The sequence below is a fragment of the Stegostoma tigrinum genome, unplaced genomic scaffold, assembly GCF_030684315.1.
Source record: "Stegostoma tigrinum isolate sSteTig4 unplaced genomic scaffold, sSteTig4.hap1 scaffold_50, whole genome shotgun sequence".
NCBI classification, from domain to species: domain Eukaryota; kingdom Metazoa; phylum Chordata; class Chondrichthyes; order Orectolobiformes; family Stegostomatidae; genus Stegostoma; species Stegostoma tigrinum.
Window position 1 is genome coordinate 670262 of NW_026728430.1, and position 18138 is coordinate 688399.

An 18138-nucleotide genomic window follows, 5' to 3' on the forward strand; every position below is an offset into this window, starting at 1 on the left:
GGCTATAATTAATATTTTGAATAGAAAACATCTCTTCTTTAGAGCACACAGTGAGTTTATGCATTTTGAGGGAAACAACGTGGAAGGGAAATATATATTTGAATGGCACAGATGCAAAGAGCAGGGAGCGGGGAGTTACTGTGCACAAATCTTTATTGGAGAGAGAACAGAACCAGAATGCATTGAGGAGATAGGATGGGACCTTGGGCTTCATTAATGGAACCAGCAGTTTCATCAGAGCCAGACGTGTTCAGCTCTATGACCCAGCACAGTTAGGATAGACGTGTGACTGTCTCCAGCGGCTATCTCTCTGCCAGATATTCAGCTTTTGGGACTGTTGAAGGACGGAGTCTCTCTGAGGAAATGGAAAGACCATTCGCTTTTTGGACACTTGGAATGATTCTTGTGTTACGCAGCATTTCACAAGATTTAATGGAATTATTGTTGTAGGGGACTGTCCTGTCAGAGGCCTAAACAGGAGATTTTGTGGCAGTGAGTGTAAGTTCAGGATGGTTTGTTAATTGCCTGGTGCTATGATTAAGGATGTTTCTAAACATTTCAAGTCTGTTGTGAAAGCTGAGATTGAGAGGCCAGAAATTAATGGACATATTGATAGCAATAACATTTTTAGTGCATAAGTAGTTATTATTTAGCTGCCTGACCGGCATACTCATTGCCCTGTTGTTGTGGGGTTTTTGTTTTCCTGTGAGCTCTAATCTTCATTACTGCTGCTTCTGTCACAAAATTAGCTGCTTCCATCAACTCTTTAATCTGGTCTTCGTGCTGTATGTGGCCCCCAGACAAGGTGACGTACCCTCGCTGAGGCCAGGCCAATATATGACCATGAACTATACCAAAGACATCAGGACTGTCTGTGTATATGTTGACTCTCTGGCTCCTGGCTGATGTCAGAGCTTTTAATAGTTGTGCCAGTTCTGAAAATTTTCCACATAATTCCTGCAATAATTAAACATTCCTAAAGCTTGACTTACTCCTTTCCCAGTGTGTGACTCGGTAGTTTAAAATCGCATTCTTTTGTTTTTTCGGGACTATCCTCTGCCCCTATCTGACTGATATCCCAGACACGTCACTCCCTGTCATCCCAACATGCTTTCTGTGGTTTAATTTTAAGCCCTGCCTGGCTGATGTGACTCAATACTCTATTGAAGATCCAGATGTGCTCTTTCTGACCAACTGAGGTGATGAGGTCTTGGTAAGATCAATTTGACTAATTCCATGAGCCATACATCGGTGCTTGTTTTGTCCATCTCACAGACAAGTTTCTGCCATAGCCATGAGTTCATAAGCTTTACCTTTAAGACTCCTTGCATTGAAAAGAAAAGTTCTTCAGAGTTACTGCATATTCTGAATCTCTCCTCTTTCTTTTGTAATTGATGTGCTCTCCTTGCATTCAGAACCTTCCTCATCAATCACCTGTTTACGCTGCTACGTATAATTCCCCCACTCCCCATCTCTGTCAGTATAAAGTGTCCTTCAATTGAATGAGCAAAATTCCTTGCTAAGATATTGATCCCTTTACAGTTTATGTCGGACCCATTCTTTTGGAACATGTCTTTTCTATCCCAAAAGCCATTTGAATTATCCAAAAAGCTGATTCCCTGGACAATACACCAGCTCCTCACCATGACTTTGTCTCCTTTAACCTTGTTCCACCTACCTCGTTTGGCACTGGGAGTAAACAAGAAAGTACTAATTGTCAAGTTTTTAAAAAAAAAATCACCTAACGTGCCAAATTCACTGCTTTTAATCTTTTCCCTGAAAAATGTCATTGCTATCAATATGTACAATAATTTCTGGCCTCTCAATCTCACCTTCCACAAGAGACTTGAAATGTTTAGAGACATCCTTAATTCTAGCACCAGGCAATTAACAAACCATCCTAAACTTACACTCACTGCCACAGAATCTCCTGTTTAAGCCTCTGACAGGACAGCCCCCTACAACAATAATTCTGGAGACATTCTTACTTATCCTAACAGTCACTCAACTATCTGACTGATCCTGTTGGGTTGTAGAGCTGAACACATGTCGGACTCTGATGAAGCTGCTGGTTCCATTAATGAAGCCCAAGATCCCATACAGTTTTCTCAATGCATTTTGATTATATTCTCTCTCCGATTAAAGATTTGCACATAGTAAGTTCCCGCTCCCTGTTCGTTGCATTTGAGCCATTCAAATATACATTCCCCTTCCACGTTGTTTCCCTCAAAATGCAAAAACTCAGTGTGTTCTAAAGAAGAGATGTTTTCTACTCAAAATATTAACTGCAGCTCGACTATTCCTGCCATGCAGTCAACAGGACAGTACATCACCGGAAGAAGCCCTTTGGCCCACCACGTCTATTCTAATACTGATGTATTACTTCAGAATGGCAACCTGCCTGTACGTGATCTATATCCCTCTCTTCCCTGCCTGTTCGTATGTCTGCCTAAATGCCTCTTAAATGTTGTGATTGATCGTTTCTGCTTCTATCACCTCCCAAGAGAGTACATTGTGGCCACCTATCACCTTCTGTATAAGAAACGTGCCACACACACCACCTTTAAACTTTCCCCCCTCTCACCTTCATCGTATTGCCCTCAGAATTTGTCATTTTTCACCTTTGTCAAAAGGCTCAGACTGTCCACTCTCTCCCTCTCAGGTCGCCCATCAGCCATTGACTCTGTGCAGTGATAACGATCCAAGTTTGTCCAAGCTGGGCAAAATCCTGGTAAACCTCTTCTGCAACCTCTCCAAAGCCTCTGCGCCCTTCCTGTAACGTAGTGATCGAAACTGCACACGTCACTCCAAAGGTGGCTGAATTACAACTTTATGTTCAGCCCTCTGACAGAAGAAAGCAAGCATGCTGTCATCCTCCATTACCACTTTATGCACATGCGCTGCCACTATCAGAGAGCTATGGACTTAGACCTGAAGATACGTCTGTATATCAGTGCTACTCAGGGTTCTTCCATTTTTTGTCTACACTCCCCTCGCAATTGACCTCCCAGAATGCATGACCTCATAGTTACGTGCGCGTGTATGTATGGTCTCAGCTCTGATCGTTGTGGGACAGCACTAGCCCCTGATCTCCAGTCATAAAAATACACTCCACAACTGTTGACAGGTGAAATATCAAACAGAAGCCTTGTGTTTTGTGTTGAGCAGCACAAGCAACCTTTATGCGCAGCTCCTTTGCAATGCATTGTGGGAGAGTTTCTGCTGCACTGTCACTCCCCCATCCTCAAACCAAGTGCAGCATTCTTCTGCATTGACATTGTATGTCATTACTGTAACGTGTAGTGTAATTGTTAGCCACATTTGCCTAATCGATGCATCCAGTCCAGTAAACACATGGCTAATGGCTCTACAGAACTTGGTGCTCCCACAGTCTGTTGATGTTTACCTGATTCCTTTATTATTTGCCTTTAGAATACCTGTTGTTAAATCACATTTCAATCCTGACAGTTTTATACTCCTTCCCAAACATTTACCAGCTGCACCACATTAATTACCAATAACCTCAATACTCCCTTATCACTGAGGACTCTTCCAAATTTTGTGTTGGGCTTTATTTTCACAGTTGACCCGAATTCATAAGATTAGAAATGATATTAATTTCTACTACTTATTGTAAGTTCTTTAAAATAAACTCTAATTTAAGGTTACGACAGTTCTGTGAGAGCTGACAGATCGGCCAGTGAGTTTTGAATCAGTATGTAACTCATGGATAAATCTTTACTGTCTCTTCTCTAAACACTCTGCATCACTAATTTTCTTTACTTAGTGAGACAGCCTCTATTCGAATTACACAGATAAGTGAAATTTAATCTCTTCACAAATTTACCGAGTCATTAAAAGAAACTTGTTTATATTTTTCAAATTTCTAGGTGACATAACTGCATTTTCACTCTATTTTGTAATTTGTCTCTGTCACTTTTCCACTGATCACTGGATGGTTCGCTCTCTGCAGTCCTAATTACTGCATTTTTACAGCCGTCATTTGTCCCCACTCCTGGCTATGTTGCTTTTTCGATGTTCTGTTTACACCATTTAATACTTTATCTTTCCTGCAATGAAATAGGCCTCATTTCAGTGCCTACAAACATTTACTCACAGAAGCTTAGGTAACTCTTTGACACTAGTTTTTTGTTTGCCTTTCTGATTTACAACTAACGAAAAAGTTCAGAATGCTGTAGGATCAGACTTTTCTTTTTAAATTTTACTAAATAACAAACTTGGGACTGTGGCTTAGCTTAGCTTTTCAAAAATGTCCCCAATTAAAATGCTTGCACGTTTAGAACTACCTGTTGACAGAAATTACAGAGAATCTTATACGGTATCTCTGTATGGAGAGTACAGGTCGAGCTGAGAAAATCTGTGATGCACATCTGGAAATCCCTTTTGACCATTTTATGACAGCTAAAATCCCCGAACAGCCATTTTTAGTCAACTTTAATCATTGGCTGCACCAGCAACTCGCTCCTCTAAGCACTTGACTTAAATGCTAAGCAGGCCTATGTAACTTATGGGATATATTCACTCTCCCTGGTGTTTTACCTGATGGGGAAATCCTTCAGCGCCCATGTTTCCCTGTGCTCTGGCCCTTTGGTACATCATTATTCTTACACACCAGTGTTATGAACACAATCAAAACATTGAATTGTATTCCTTCTAGTACATGGGATATGATCTGGATCATGGGTGTGTATTTGGGTAATCAGTCCCCTGTCCTTTGTCTGATTTATCCAGTTCTGTTGTTTTAATTCCCTGTCTGCTTGAGCTGCAGGAGTTCAAATCTTTTGTTTGTTCAGATCATTGAATAACTTCTTCAGCTCCTTCCACAGCCTTTAACCAATCTGCAGTCACATGTGGAATCAGTGGTAAATCCGTCACCATGGACTGTAATGAATCTCAATCCACTTCATGTTGCTGGTTGGTAAGATGAATCACTGCCTGTCTCACCGGCTTAGGCCCGGTCTATCCACTGATGGTAATGTTCTTTGTTGGGTGTTGACAGCAACATTGACCTTGCATGGCTTGGATCCTTCCTTTAATAGCTGGCTGCCATCACTAGATAATACATCGATCTGACCAGGGTGTACTACAAGAAGGACCAGTTGATCACCAGCAAATAATAGATTGTGGACAGTTGCCATAACTTACAAAACCACAAGCTGTAAATCTTTCGTCATTTCATCCCGACATGACCAGTGATCCCCTCCTTGGTGACGCCTCGTTTAGTCAATTCCCTTTTTCATTTTATTATGATAACCATGTGAGTGGGAGTGTCTTTTCGTGATATCCAAGTCCCTTCATGGTATCTCCTAATATTGTGGACCTTCTTTAGGGGTACTTTTTGATTGACCCATGTTTGGGGATGTGTAACATTACCCTGATACAATATTCCTCCTCATCAATGGCCTGCGTGCCCAATAATCTGCTGGCAAGGGTGAAACACCAAAGGTGTGCCAGGAATATGTTCTGTCCTACCCATTCTCACAGTTGCTCATTGGTCACCCAGTTGGCGATTTGGTGCATGTCCAATTTCATCAGATTCGTACTGATCATTGTCAACAGCCAGCTGCCGTAGGTTGTGCATGTCTGCATGATATGTTCTTCCTGAGATGTGTTAGCCAGTCGGTCATTGATTGAATTGGTCATATTTTACAGAGGCTTCAAAATTTCAAAGGCATCTAAGATAATGTGGGAAGTCTTTCTGTCGAGATGACCTGTTTTAGACTGATCTTTATAACCTCTATCTACAATTCTGTGCATTTTCTGCAGACTCTGAAACTGCTCATCTATTGTAGCTCTCTATCTAATGTGTTTACTGTCACTATCACCTGCTCTTGCTATTTCCAATTATCCTTTCTTTTAAAGCCTGCAGACCTTTCTCAGATTTAAACCGTCTCCTACCCAGCTGTAATCGTAAGAGCTTGGAAGACAATTGTTCTGTGGTAGTAGAACACCACTCGAGCACTTGTACTTCCTGTCAGGTCAAAACCGACATGCACAAGCTTATATCCATGCACAACAGTCACACTTTGTCCTGTATGTTCCATTACTGTCCCAGACCAGAGATCCTGCTGGCCTTCGCAATGTTTTGGTTCAGAGGTGAAAGTTACAGTCTCCGGGCTTGGAGTCATGGTCACATTTTGCCTTGTAATGGTGACATTGGTAACACTTGGTGAGAATCCTTAGACCCTGTGTAAAGTATGCCACCACGCAGCCTGTTTAAACCAATTACTAACAAATTCAATTCTTCCCCTTTCAGGCTCATACCTACACTAAATCCATTGCGATACATGAGCATACAGTTTGCAGGTAACATAAAGTACTCTGGACACATAAAGCATATTGCCATTCCACTTTGTCCGCACACAAACCTGACTGGTCTTTGTCCTAATCCCATAATTCAGGCTTGATTATATGGAATACTTATTGGTGTCCATATTAATCGATTTGCTTTCATTCTTATTTCAGTTCGCTGCGTGCCTGCCACAGCCAGCTTCACCCCTTCCCTTTCCATACTGCCATAAAACACATTTCCATCACTATTGCTCCCAGGGTCATGCCCTGCACAGGATTCACAATTTAACATTCCCATTACATAGCCACATATACAATCAAACTTCCCTCCCTCTGGTTCAGTTGCTTTCAGAATCCAGGAATAATTCCCAAAGTGGGTGATGGAGGTGACCACCAGCCTGTAAAGGACAGGAACCCAACACAACTTGCCGTAATGGTTCATGATCATGTTTGGACTTTGCATCACTTCAGTTGGGACCATTGCTTCCATTTTGGACCCCGCTTTAATATCAACAAGAGTGCACATTTCACCTGTAATTATCACCGAGTAGGGTCTGACCCATCATGGTGCAGTGCCACACGATCAGATCATATTTTCACCAGGACCTGATCTCCTGGATTAAGAATACCAGCTCAGATGTTTCTAAGCTCCTTTTCCCAATCTCTGATTCCCTGTCCGTCTGCAACTTCCCCTCTCAGCTCATGTAGCTGTTTTGCCAGTTCTTTCACAGATCGTTTCACCCTATCATTTCCATTGCACATATCTGTCTGTTCTCCTACCATGTCCTCTCGCAGCTGCATAGCCTGTCCAGTCACACATTCACAAGGGGTCAGTCTCGTTCGCTTTGCTGGGGTTAACCTCAGTTTGATGAGAATGGTGGGGTGTACACTAAACCAATCTTGCCTTGTCTCTTTCAGGGCCTTCGACCAGTTTTCAGTGTTCGGTTAATTTGTTCTCCTTGAACTTTTGGGCTGGTATGGGAGATGGATTTTGTTTTCAGTACCAAACAGCACACGTACCTGTTTAATTTCTTTCCCTGTAAAATGAGTCCCTTTTTCAGAATCTGCAGGGAAATGCTTCCACCCACCCAGTAAGTCTCAGGTGAAGCGACCATGCTAAATTACTGATAGGGATGTGCAGTCTCAATCGGTTGATGTGGTAATCGTGGGCTTACAGGCATAGGGTGGACTGGGTCCCTCTTCAAAGCGTCAGTGTGGCCTTGATGGGCTGAATGACCCATCCTGAATGTAGGTGTTCTATAAATCTATGATCTGAGGAAAGACTGGATCAGCAGGGTTAGAGACTGGATCGACTGGGTGTGTACTCATTGAATTTAGTAGAATGGGTCGGTTGGGGGGGGGGGACGGCATAGAAACATAAAATTCTAATGACCCTGGATGGGCTAGATGCAGAAAGAATGTTCCGGATGATCAGGAAATCTAGAAAACTGGGCGGGTCACAATCCAAGAAAAAAACATTCAGGACTGAGATGAGGAAGAATTTCTTCACCGAGTGTGATCCTGTGGAATTCTCTCCCACAGAAGATGTTGGGGCCAATTAATTAGATTTATTCGAGAGGGAGCTGGTCGTTTCCGTTGTGGCTAAAGGGAAGGAGGAGTATGGAGCGATGGCAGGAATGGGTTACTGAGATTACACAATCAGTCATGATCATATTGTATGGTTGTGCAGGCTCAAAGGGCCAAATAGCCGCCTCCTACTTTTTTGTTTCTATATATTTAGCCCATTCAGCATTTTTTTGGGGGTAAGGAGCCCAAAGAATACATCCGCAATTGTTCCCATGAGCCCCCTGGGTTATGGCTGCTGTCTGCATTTAATCTTGATTGTTTTCCCTGACTCTGTGTGCACAGACTCCATGTCTTTGATCACACTTTATTATATCGTTCCCTACTCCAGGCCACCACCAACAACGAGTCGTCTGATATTGCATTTTATCCCACCCAGTACGGGCCAGCCGAGGATATGTGGTGGCACGATCTGATCCTTCATCTTCCGGACTCCATCTTGCTCTCTCATTGCCCCACCCTTTTCCCATTCACATTTCTCGTGTTGTGGGGCTGTTTCTTGAAATGTCGTCAAACTTACTTCTCTTCCTCCAGTAACTGCTGCCACTGCCACTTCCTCAAATATCTGTACTGTTTCAGTAAGTATTTTAGCTGCCTGACCCGCATACTCATTGCCCTGTTGTTGTGGGGTTTCTCCTTTCCTGTGAGCTCTAATCTTCATTACTGCTGCTTCAGTCACAAAATTAGCTGCTTCCCTCAACTCTTTAATCCGTTCTTCGTGCTGTATGTGCCCCCCCAGACAAGGTGACGTACCCTTGCTGAGGCCAGGCCAATATATGGCCATGAACTGTACCAAAGACATAAGGCATGTCAGTGTATATGTTGACTCACTGGCTCCTGGCTGATGTCAGGGTTTTTAATGGTTCTGCTAGTTCTAAAACTTTTCTGCATAACTCCCACAATAATTAAACAACCCTCAAGATGGTCTTACTCCTTTCACGGTCAGTGACTGGGTAGTTTAAAATCGCATTCTTTCATCCCCCTGGGACTATCCTAAATCCCTACCTGACGATATCCCAGATACCCTCCTCCCTGTTGGCCCAACTGCACTTTCTGTGGTTTAATTTTAAGCCCTGCCTGGCTGATGTGATTCAATTCTCTGTTGAAGATCCGGATATGTTCTTTCTGACCGACTGAGGTGATGAGGTCTTGGTAAGATCAATTTGGCTAATTCCATGAGCCATATGTTGGTGGAATATGACTGGTCCATTGTGGAATTGCTGAAACAACTGTGACCATGTATACTGTTTTCCTCAGAATAAACAACAGCTGTTCTGGGATTCCAGGTCCACAGGTACGGACCTGGACTGAGATAGTACCCTGTTGCGATTTCAGCCCATTATGTACAGTGTGCTTTTGCTACTGTAGGATACTCTTCAGTGACAGATGTGTTCAGGGAGGTATAATCAATAGGGAGGCAATCTGAGTCATCAGGCTTCAGTGAATTAGTTTGGGATGCTGTCAGTCTGACTCTGACCTCCTTCATCCAGTTGTTCATGATCACAATTACTGCCTCCTCAGCCCCAGCTTTGATGGGGTACTGTTTGTGTGGTGGAATGAGAGGGCCCTTGATCTTTTACAGGGTTTACAGATAATAACCCATATTCCTGTTTGAGAGTGGGTCCCAGGTGTAACTCCCCAGATTGCCTGACTGTCCCAGTCTCCCGACAGTGTAGGTACTCTGGAGATGCAGCCTGTCTTTTTCCTCCTGCCCCTGTCCTGGCCGTCATAGTTCGGGTTTCTACAGCGTAAGATGTTCCTTGTTGTTTTCAAAGATCAACTCCCAGAATTATCCTTATCTCATTTTCACACACGTCACATTCCAAACGTGCATCTGAAAAGGTTCACTTCATCTCGCTTCCTCAGTTCCTCCTGCAGCTCCTTTCATTGCAGTGGTTGGGGTGGTGAGGGTCACATCTATATGGTTATGTTGGTATTTGTTTCCGTCAATTGTCACAGAATCATAGAGATGTGCAGCATGGAAATAGACCCTTCAGTCCAAGTCGTTCATGCCAAGCAAACATCCTAAATTAATCTCATCCCATGTGCCAGCATTTCGCCCATGTCGCCTTAAACCCCTCCTAGTCATATACCCATTCAGATGACTTCTAAATGTTGTAATTGAGCTAGCATCTACCACTTCCTCTGGCAGCTCATTACATATATGCACCACCCTCTGCGTGAAAATGTCGCCCCTTAGATCCCTTTTAAATCTTTTCCCCTCACCTTAAACCTATTCCCTCCAGTTTTGGACTCCAAACCCTTGGAACAAGATCTTGACTATTCACCCAATGCATGTTTGTCATGACGGTATAAGCCTCCGTAAGCCCCCCCCCCCCCCAACCCCCCAGCGTACAACATTCCAGGGGAAATAGCCCCAACCTATTCAGCTTCTCCCTTCAGATCAAACCTGCCAATCATGGCAACGTCCTTGTAAATATTTTTCTGAACCTTTCAAATTTCACAACATCCTTCCTGTAACAGGGAGATCAGAATTGAATGCACTATTCTAAAAGTGGCCTAACCGATGTCCAGTGTGTCTGCAACATGACACACTAACTCCTAGATTCAAGGCACTGACCTGTAAAGGCAAACGTACCAAATACCTTCCTCACTCCCTTGTCTACCTGCAACTCCACTTTCAAGAAACTATGAATTTGCACTCCAAGTTCTCTTTAAGTGGTAACACTCCCAGGGCCTTCCGATTGAGTCCATAACTTCTGCATTGATTTGCCTTCCTAAAACGAAATATTTCACATTAATCCAAATTAACCTTCATCTGCCACCCCTCAGCTCATTGGCCCATGTGATGAGGGTCTTATTGTACTCTCGAAATAAACTCCTTCACTTTCCATTGCAGCACTACTTTTGATGTTATCTGCAAACATACCTCCTCTATTCACGTGCACGTCACTTATGTAAATGACAAAAAAACAAAGTCCTTTTGTCCCCTATTGTCTGTCCAAGCTTTAACTTTGATCCACAACGGTGCCATTGGCATTGCGTTCTCATACTTCCAGGTCATCGCACCCATTGTTGTCCATCTGCGCTTAAGTGGGTGTTTTGTCATCCAACTCGTTTGAGTCAGTGTCATTGTCCTCACGGCCTTCTAAGAAGACGAGGGCACTCGGCGCTTCCCCTACTCTAAGTATCATCATGCTCTTTCGCTTTAAGCCCTCGTGTGAGAGCTGCCATCTTTGCTTGTTCCCATTTCTCATTGGCCATATTTCTGATGGAGGCTGTCAGAGTTACAGCCACCTTCTCATATTTGCAATTTTTCTTTTTGTCCATTCCACCAGGTTCTCTGCTTTGGGTTTGGGTCATCCTGATTATCTTCGTGATCAGTTTCTTTCTGAAATCCGGTACAATTTGTAACAACCACCCCTCTGGACCTCTTTTTTTTAATCATCCGTAGATACGATCCATTCAGAATCCATTTTGGCCGCCTTGCGCTTATGCCCCCCCCCCCCCCCCCCCACCTCGTGCCCCAATTTTCCACCATGATGTCCTGTTTTGTGGCCCAACCCCTCCCAGGTGTGGACTAGGTCTATCAATTGTCCACTGAATTCAGCACAATTCCCTTCTCCCTCTTGTTACTTTTTATACTGCCAAGAGCTATTCTGGGGTTTACTGACTCCCTAAAGTGTACTAAATATTAAACATACTTGCATGATTAGATTCGACACAGCTGATCATTGACTGGTTTAATATTGTCGGAGGAGAAATATAAAAGAGGGGTCTTGAGACAATGAATGGATATTCATGGTGCCTATTAAATTGTACAGTGAAACATATTTACTCTGATTCATGAATTTGATAATAATGAAACATATTCTGTGATTATCAGAATATAGAAGAACAAAGTTTGACTTTTTAAACTTCACTTAATAATAACTTTGAATTTCTCTGTTTGTAAAGCTGAAAAGTAGACTGATTATTGAAGTGTTATTGATGTGATCACAGCAAAAGAATCATCAGGTACTAACTGCAATTCATGAGATAAGCAATGTGATCATTTGCATTGATTCTTGTATTGAAAATTCAAGCTTGTTTAATGCTTGTAAAATATTTCGCTATTCATTATAATTCAAGAATACAGCATTGAAATGATGTCAGTAAAAATAGATTTTAGTTTTACTGTTATAATCGACTAATACAATAATTGGACATACGGTTGGATGACTGCACTCTAAACTGTTAGATATCTAATATTGGCTGTGATGAGAAAAACAATTTAGTTTACAAGGTGTTCTGTACTAGGAATAATTAAAAAATAATTTGTGATTACGAATCAGCTACTTAAAAGACAATTACTGTAATTGGCTAAAATATTTACATTTTGGTCAGATAATTGGACCAAGGGACATACACGTTGTACATGTGTTTATTCAACAGAATACTCAAGAGATATTTTTCCCCAGGTGCTAATTATACATCCGCAGATCAAAGCAGCTTGAAATATACATGGAAGCCAAATGATCAATGAATTAAGAAAGAATCCATAGTTATACCTGACAGTTTAAAATTCTGAGTAGTTTGGGCACGTGTTCATGTTGTTCAAACAGGCAACATGTGGATCAAAGTTAAACCTTGGACGGACAGTCGGGGACAAAAGGAGATAATGGGAACTGCAGATGCTGGAGATTCCAAGATAATAAAATGTGAGGCTGGATGAACACAGCAGGCCAAGCAGCATCTCAGGAGCACAAAAGCTGACGTTTCGGGCCTAGACCCTTCATCAGAGAGGGGGATGGGGGGAGGGAACTGGAATAAATAGGGAGAGAGGGGGAGGCGGACCGAAGATGGAGAGTAAAGAAGATAGGTGGAGAGGGTGTAGGTGGGGAGGTAGGGAGGGGATAGGTCAGTCCAGGGAAGACGGACAGGTCAAGGAGGTGGGATGAGGTTAGTAGGTAGCTGGGGGTGCGGCTTGGGGTGGGAGGAAGGGATGGGAGAGAGGAAGAACCGGTTAGGGGACAAAAGGATGCTGCTTTTTGTCATTTACATAAATGATTTGGATGTGCATATCGGAGGTAGGTTTGCAGATGACCTCAGAATAAGTGGCAGATTTTCATGTTGGGATTCTTGTCTGTTTAACTATAATCTGTTCCATTCTCCATGCAAGAGGCTCTTCTTGTGTGTGATGGACTGCCACTAACAGTGTAATTTCTCTGAGAGTCCTGGGATCAAGTTTCCTTTGTCTGCAAATCAGGCAGCCAGTAAACCCCACACCTGCTTTTCTCAGGTGAAGCAGAGATTCATTTCTTAGTGAATAAGTGGTAGATGCTAAAGTTATTTCACTCAGAATGGTTTCCAGCATGCACCATCAATCAGTGTACCTGCTAAGTTATTTTCTGAACAATTCCGATCTCTATCTGTCAATCTGATGGTACATCTTGTTTGTCACTTTTATGAGAATTCAACCCTTTGTTTCTGAGCTATTTTTCTCAATGATTTGACAAATCTATTGCTTCACTGTGTGCAGTCTAAGAGCCGTTATGAGCCAGTCTCACCAGTTAGCCACAGTAACGTACCCCCGTATCACCGTATTATACATTTTTTTAGCATTATCGTATCAGCAAATTCTTTTATTAAAGGGACCAGGAGTGAGTTTTTTTTAACATGACGTTTTTTCTGCTTAATATTTTGATTTTAAAACATAAGACGATGGCTTGTATTTGTGAGAGGGTCATGTTGCTGTGTGCAACAGCCTGTCATTAATGGGATTATGTTCCCTGGAACAAGATTTCTTTTGTCAACAAATTACGCATGAAGTTACTTGAACACCTGGGAAAAGGATGTGTTCCTTGCAGTGTGACTTCCATCAATGCACTTTGTGGAGCCCCCTGAAGCCAGAGGTACACGTATGTGTGCAGATTTGTTTTCCTCACTGAAGGAAGCACACATTAGCATACGAGTGTTTGTAACACGGGGCAGCAGACTTATTCTGGGAACTGCGGATTATACTGAGGTGCGACAAGTTGGCTAGATTTAAATATCTGACATTGCGAGGGAATAAAGAGGCGTTCTCTTTGAACTGTATGTTATTACCAAAGACAGTGACAGGATAAATGTTGGCAGCTATCTTTGCTGATAGGAATCTAGAATAATGGATCAGTCTCAGCGGTAGAACAGCCTGAGTGACTGAGATAAGCAGAAATGACTGCACGCAAATGCCTGTGAATCTGTGATCATTTCCACCTCAAGGACTGAATCACTGACTATATTCCAGAAAATGGCTTGCAATGTTTGCTGTGCTAAGGGGATCAAAAAATGTTGCAAAAACTGGATGAGTGCTAAGAAGTCAACAATGATGTCACTGAAATGAACTGTGGATGCTGGCAAATTGAAACAAAACAAAAAATGCTGCAGAAACCTAGCCAATCTAGCAGCATCTGTGGAGAGAGAAACAGAGTTCAAGTTTCACGCCTGATGTGCCTCCTCTTCAGAACAAACAATGTTGTTAAACTGCAAGTCAGGCTGTAGGTGCTAAATGATGTAAACCTGACCCAGTCTTTGAAATTCTTTTGCAGAGAAATGATCTCCCCATTTGTTTGATAGTGGCACTGAGATTGTGCTGTTGAAGTAGAAAGGACACTTTCTATGTCTCGTTGATAAATTGGTGTCTATTGCTCATCACTGAGACTGGGCGGGAGTTCTGATAGACTGCAATAGTCAACATAAAATACTGTTTTTTGAAGAACAGGGAGACTTTCTGCTATGCTAGGAATCAGATCACAATGATCCTCACTGACCATAACAGGGCTCAAACCAAGAGATTTATTTTTGTGACTAACACAGTCAAGATGTGGCATACTGTACTCACACAGTCCTGTCTTCATCACACCCCAGCTTCATGATTCTGAGTCAGAGAATCTCGATGTAGAAACATTTCCTATATATGAGACAATCCACATTTTCTCTCAGAACAGTCCCAGCACAAGATTTAGTTAGTGAATCGTTGGAACAGGTAAAATCACTGGAAGTAGAGACTGCTTGAAGTGTAGTTACAGTTCTCACATACAGAATTGAACTGTTATTTGGATTGTTCATTTTAATCATTTATAGATGTGCCTGTAGTTTTCATTTGAAGTGGGAGCTGGAATGTGTCAGCCCTGAGAGATGTTTCTGAGGAATCATATCAGTGTTTACAGGGAGCTCCTTGGAAATGTGTCAGTGTTTACTGGGGACTCTGAGGGGGAAATGTGTCAGTGTTTACGGTGAGGGTCAGAATGTGCCTAGAGGAAGGTGTCAGCGTTTACGGGAGGTGGGGGCGTCGCCTAGGAGAAGGTGCCAGTGTTTATTAAGGGTCCCCAGTGAGTGTGAGAGTATTTACAGAGTGCTTTTGGAGAATTAGTATGGGATTCTGGTTTGCGGTTACTTTTTTGATCTTTAAGCGCCTTCCAGACCTTTGATTGTGAACACTGGGCCTACTTATGGGGATGCGAATGAGAAGACTTTAGACAGGTATTTAAGGGCAAAGGAATCTCTCTTTATTTCAGTGCATAGAGGTAATTATAATTTGAGAAATGGGTACCTCAGTAAATTCTATGAAGTTAACACAATATACTATGAAAAGAGATTACCACTATTAGACATTATTTACTGACATACAGAAAACAAACATTTACACTGTTCTCTGATTGAAGGGTCTAGTCCCGAAACGTCAGCTTTTGTGCTCCTGCGATGCTGCTTGGCCTGCTGTGTTCATCCAGCATCACATTTTATTATCTTGGAATTCTCCAGCATCTGCAGTTCCCATTATATCTCATTTACACTGTCTGCCTGAATTCCTCCCAATAGGGTCCCAATGTACAGCTATCGATGTTAGAGTTTGGGATCTTGGGGTTTATGCTCCCATCCCAGAATGTGGTTTTGAAGTCCCAGTGGTATTCTGGATCACCACACCTGGAGCCTGGATTTGGACTGTATGAGTTTTTTACGTTTGGGTGAGTCAGCTGATGCGCTAAGGTGTGTTTTGATGAGTTCCCGATTCTCTTCACCTTTGGGTTTGTGAACGGGTTTTCACCTCACGTTGTGACTGAGGACACGTGGCTTCGGTGAAGTCAGTGATTGATCATGTTGTCGGTGTCTGGTTTGGATGGTCTGGATCAGGTTCTTGCTGTTGGTGTTTTCGTTTCAGAAAGACCCGTGTTCGGAAGCACTTTGTTCAGATTCCTCCTCCCGTACGATCGGGGCTGGCAGTTATACTGACTGTGCGTCCCATTATCTTCAATCTGTAGTTTTCACTCTGCTCTTGATGTTCTCCCCTGAGGTTAATTAGCTTTCCGATGGTTAGAGTGTGTTTGAATGGATTTGAATGTCGAGTATCTCTTTCAGCTCCAGACTGACTGTGCTGAGTAACCTGAGGTGTAAAAGTTGTCTTGGATCGGTTCCTACTATCTCATCGATCAGGGTCAGTTGGTTTCGGTCAGATGTCCTTTAAGAGAAGAGGGGCAAAATGGGATTCCAGGACTAAAAATAATTTTCTGAAGAACGGTCAAACCATGAAACGTCAGCTTTCCTGCTCCTCTGATGATGCTTGGCCTACTGTGTTCATCCAGCCCTACGCCTTATTATCTCAATAACCCCACACAGCAACCTCCGTTCCCAGGCATAATTATTGTGTTGTGTATTTTTCACAGACTCAGTCCAACTGTCTCTTTGAGTAGTTTTGGATGGGCAGAATCCTGGACTGCAACACAAGGTTCATCAAAATGGTTTACTATTGGCGATTTTTTATTTCTTCACGGAGTCCTGCATGAATCAGTACTTGTGCAGGTTTCCCAGTGAGTGTGTCAGTATTCACAGTGAGCCTGTGGTTAATGATTCAGTATCTATAGACTTTTTCCAGTGATTGGTGTGGAGTGCTATTTACAGAATGATCACTCGGAACTATTTCAGTACCCCAGGGAGTTGCTGGGGAGTTTGTCCTCACTGCAGTGAGTGAAAGGTATTTAAGGTGTCTTTGGGGAGTGTGACAGTATTGGCAGTCTGTCTGGGGTATTCATTTCAACACATACAGTGTGTCCAGGGGGCCTTTGTTATTATTTACATGGGGTTTCCTGGCCGTGTATCACTATTTACAGGGGGTGTTCAGGGAGAATGCCAATATTAATACAGTATCCCTGGGGAGTGCGTCAGTATTTACAGGGAATCGTTCCAGCATTTTATTGGATCCCGTGCAAAGCAGATTGAGGGGTAACACGACAGAGGTTTAAAAATCCTAAGCGGTATTGATAAGGTGGATGGCAGATTTCAATTCAAGAGGGTGGGGATTTCAAGGCTGGGGCATACTCAGAAGGTGAGAGGAGAAAGATTTTAATAATAAATGCATTGAATTTTGTTTTTGTTTACATAGGATTCATGTATGGGATGGACTTCCGGAGGAAGTACTGGGTGCGGGTACAGTTACAGCATTTAAAAGGCAATTGGGTAAGTACATGAATAAGAAGTATTTGGAGGGATATGTCCCACCTTCCTGTGCTTGGCCCCAATTCAGTTTGGGTTTATGGTCGGCATGGACTGGTTGGACTGAAGAATCCAACTCTGAGATATGTGTCTCTGTATCTCTAAAAGCAGTATCCACAGGGAATCCAGGATGAGTGTGTTAATATTTACAGGGGTTCCAGAAGGGATGCATCAGTATTTACAGCATGTCCCGGGGAGGATTTTCAGCATTTCCTGGGTGTTTCTGGGGAGGGCATCAATATTAAAAGGGCATTCCTAAGAAGCGTGACCGACTTTTACAGAAATCCCAGGAGAGTGCATCAATATTTACAACAAATCCATCGGGAGTGTGCGAACAATTTCTGGGAATCTGACTGGGAGAGTTTCACTATTTATGGGAGGGCCTGGGGAGTGAGTAATGTTGACAGGGAATTCACACACGATGTGTTCGAATTTTGAGGTACCTGTGGGCAGTATATCAGTATCTGCAGAGAATCCAGGGGAATGTGTCAATAATCACTGGGTGTTCAAGAGGGAATACAACAGTATCTACAGTGGGTCTGCGGGTAAGTCTGTCAGCATTTACAACCGGTCCAGCGTGACTCTGATGATGTTTGAGTTCAGTGGGACTGTCAGTATTTACAGGGGATCTTTGTGCATGTGTCAGTATTTTTTAAAAAAGTGTTCCAATGTAATGTGGTCGAGTTTAAAAGGAATCACCACGAAGTGTCTCAGTTTTTATGGCTTCTCCGAAGGAAATTGTTAGTATTTGCCAGGACACTCTCAGGGCGTATT

At 42.7% G+C, this 18138-nt stretch overlaps 1 long non-coding RNA gene across 1 annotated transcript in view; it reads left to right on the forward strand.

Annotated features, from left to right (window-relative positions):
* The window catches only part of LOC132208663 (uncharacterized), a 90003-nt gene that overhangs the window by 9216 nt on the left and 62649 nt on the right, over window positions 1-18138 (forward strand). The window contains exon 2 of the long non-coding RNA XR_009444786.1: window positions 17255-17328. This is a non-coding gene — a long non-coding RNA (uncharacterized LOC132208663). The remainder of the gene's footprint in view (window positions 1-17254; window positions 17329-18138) is intronic.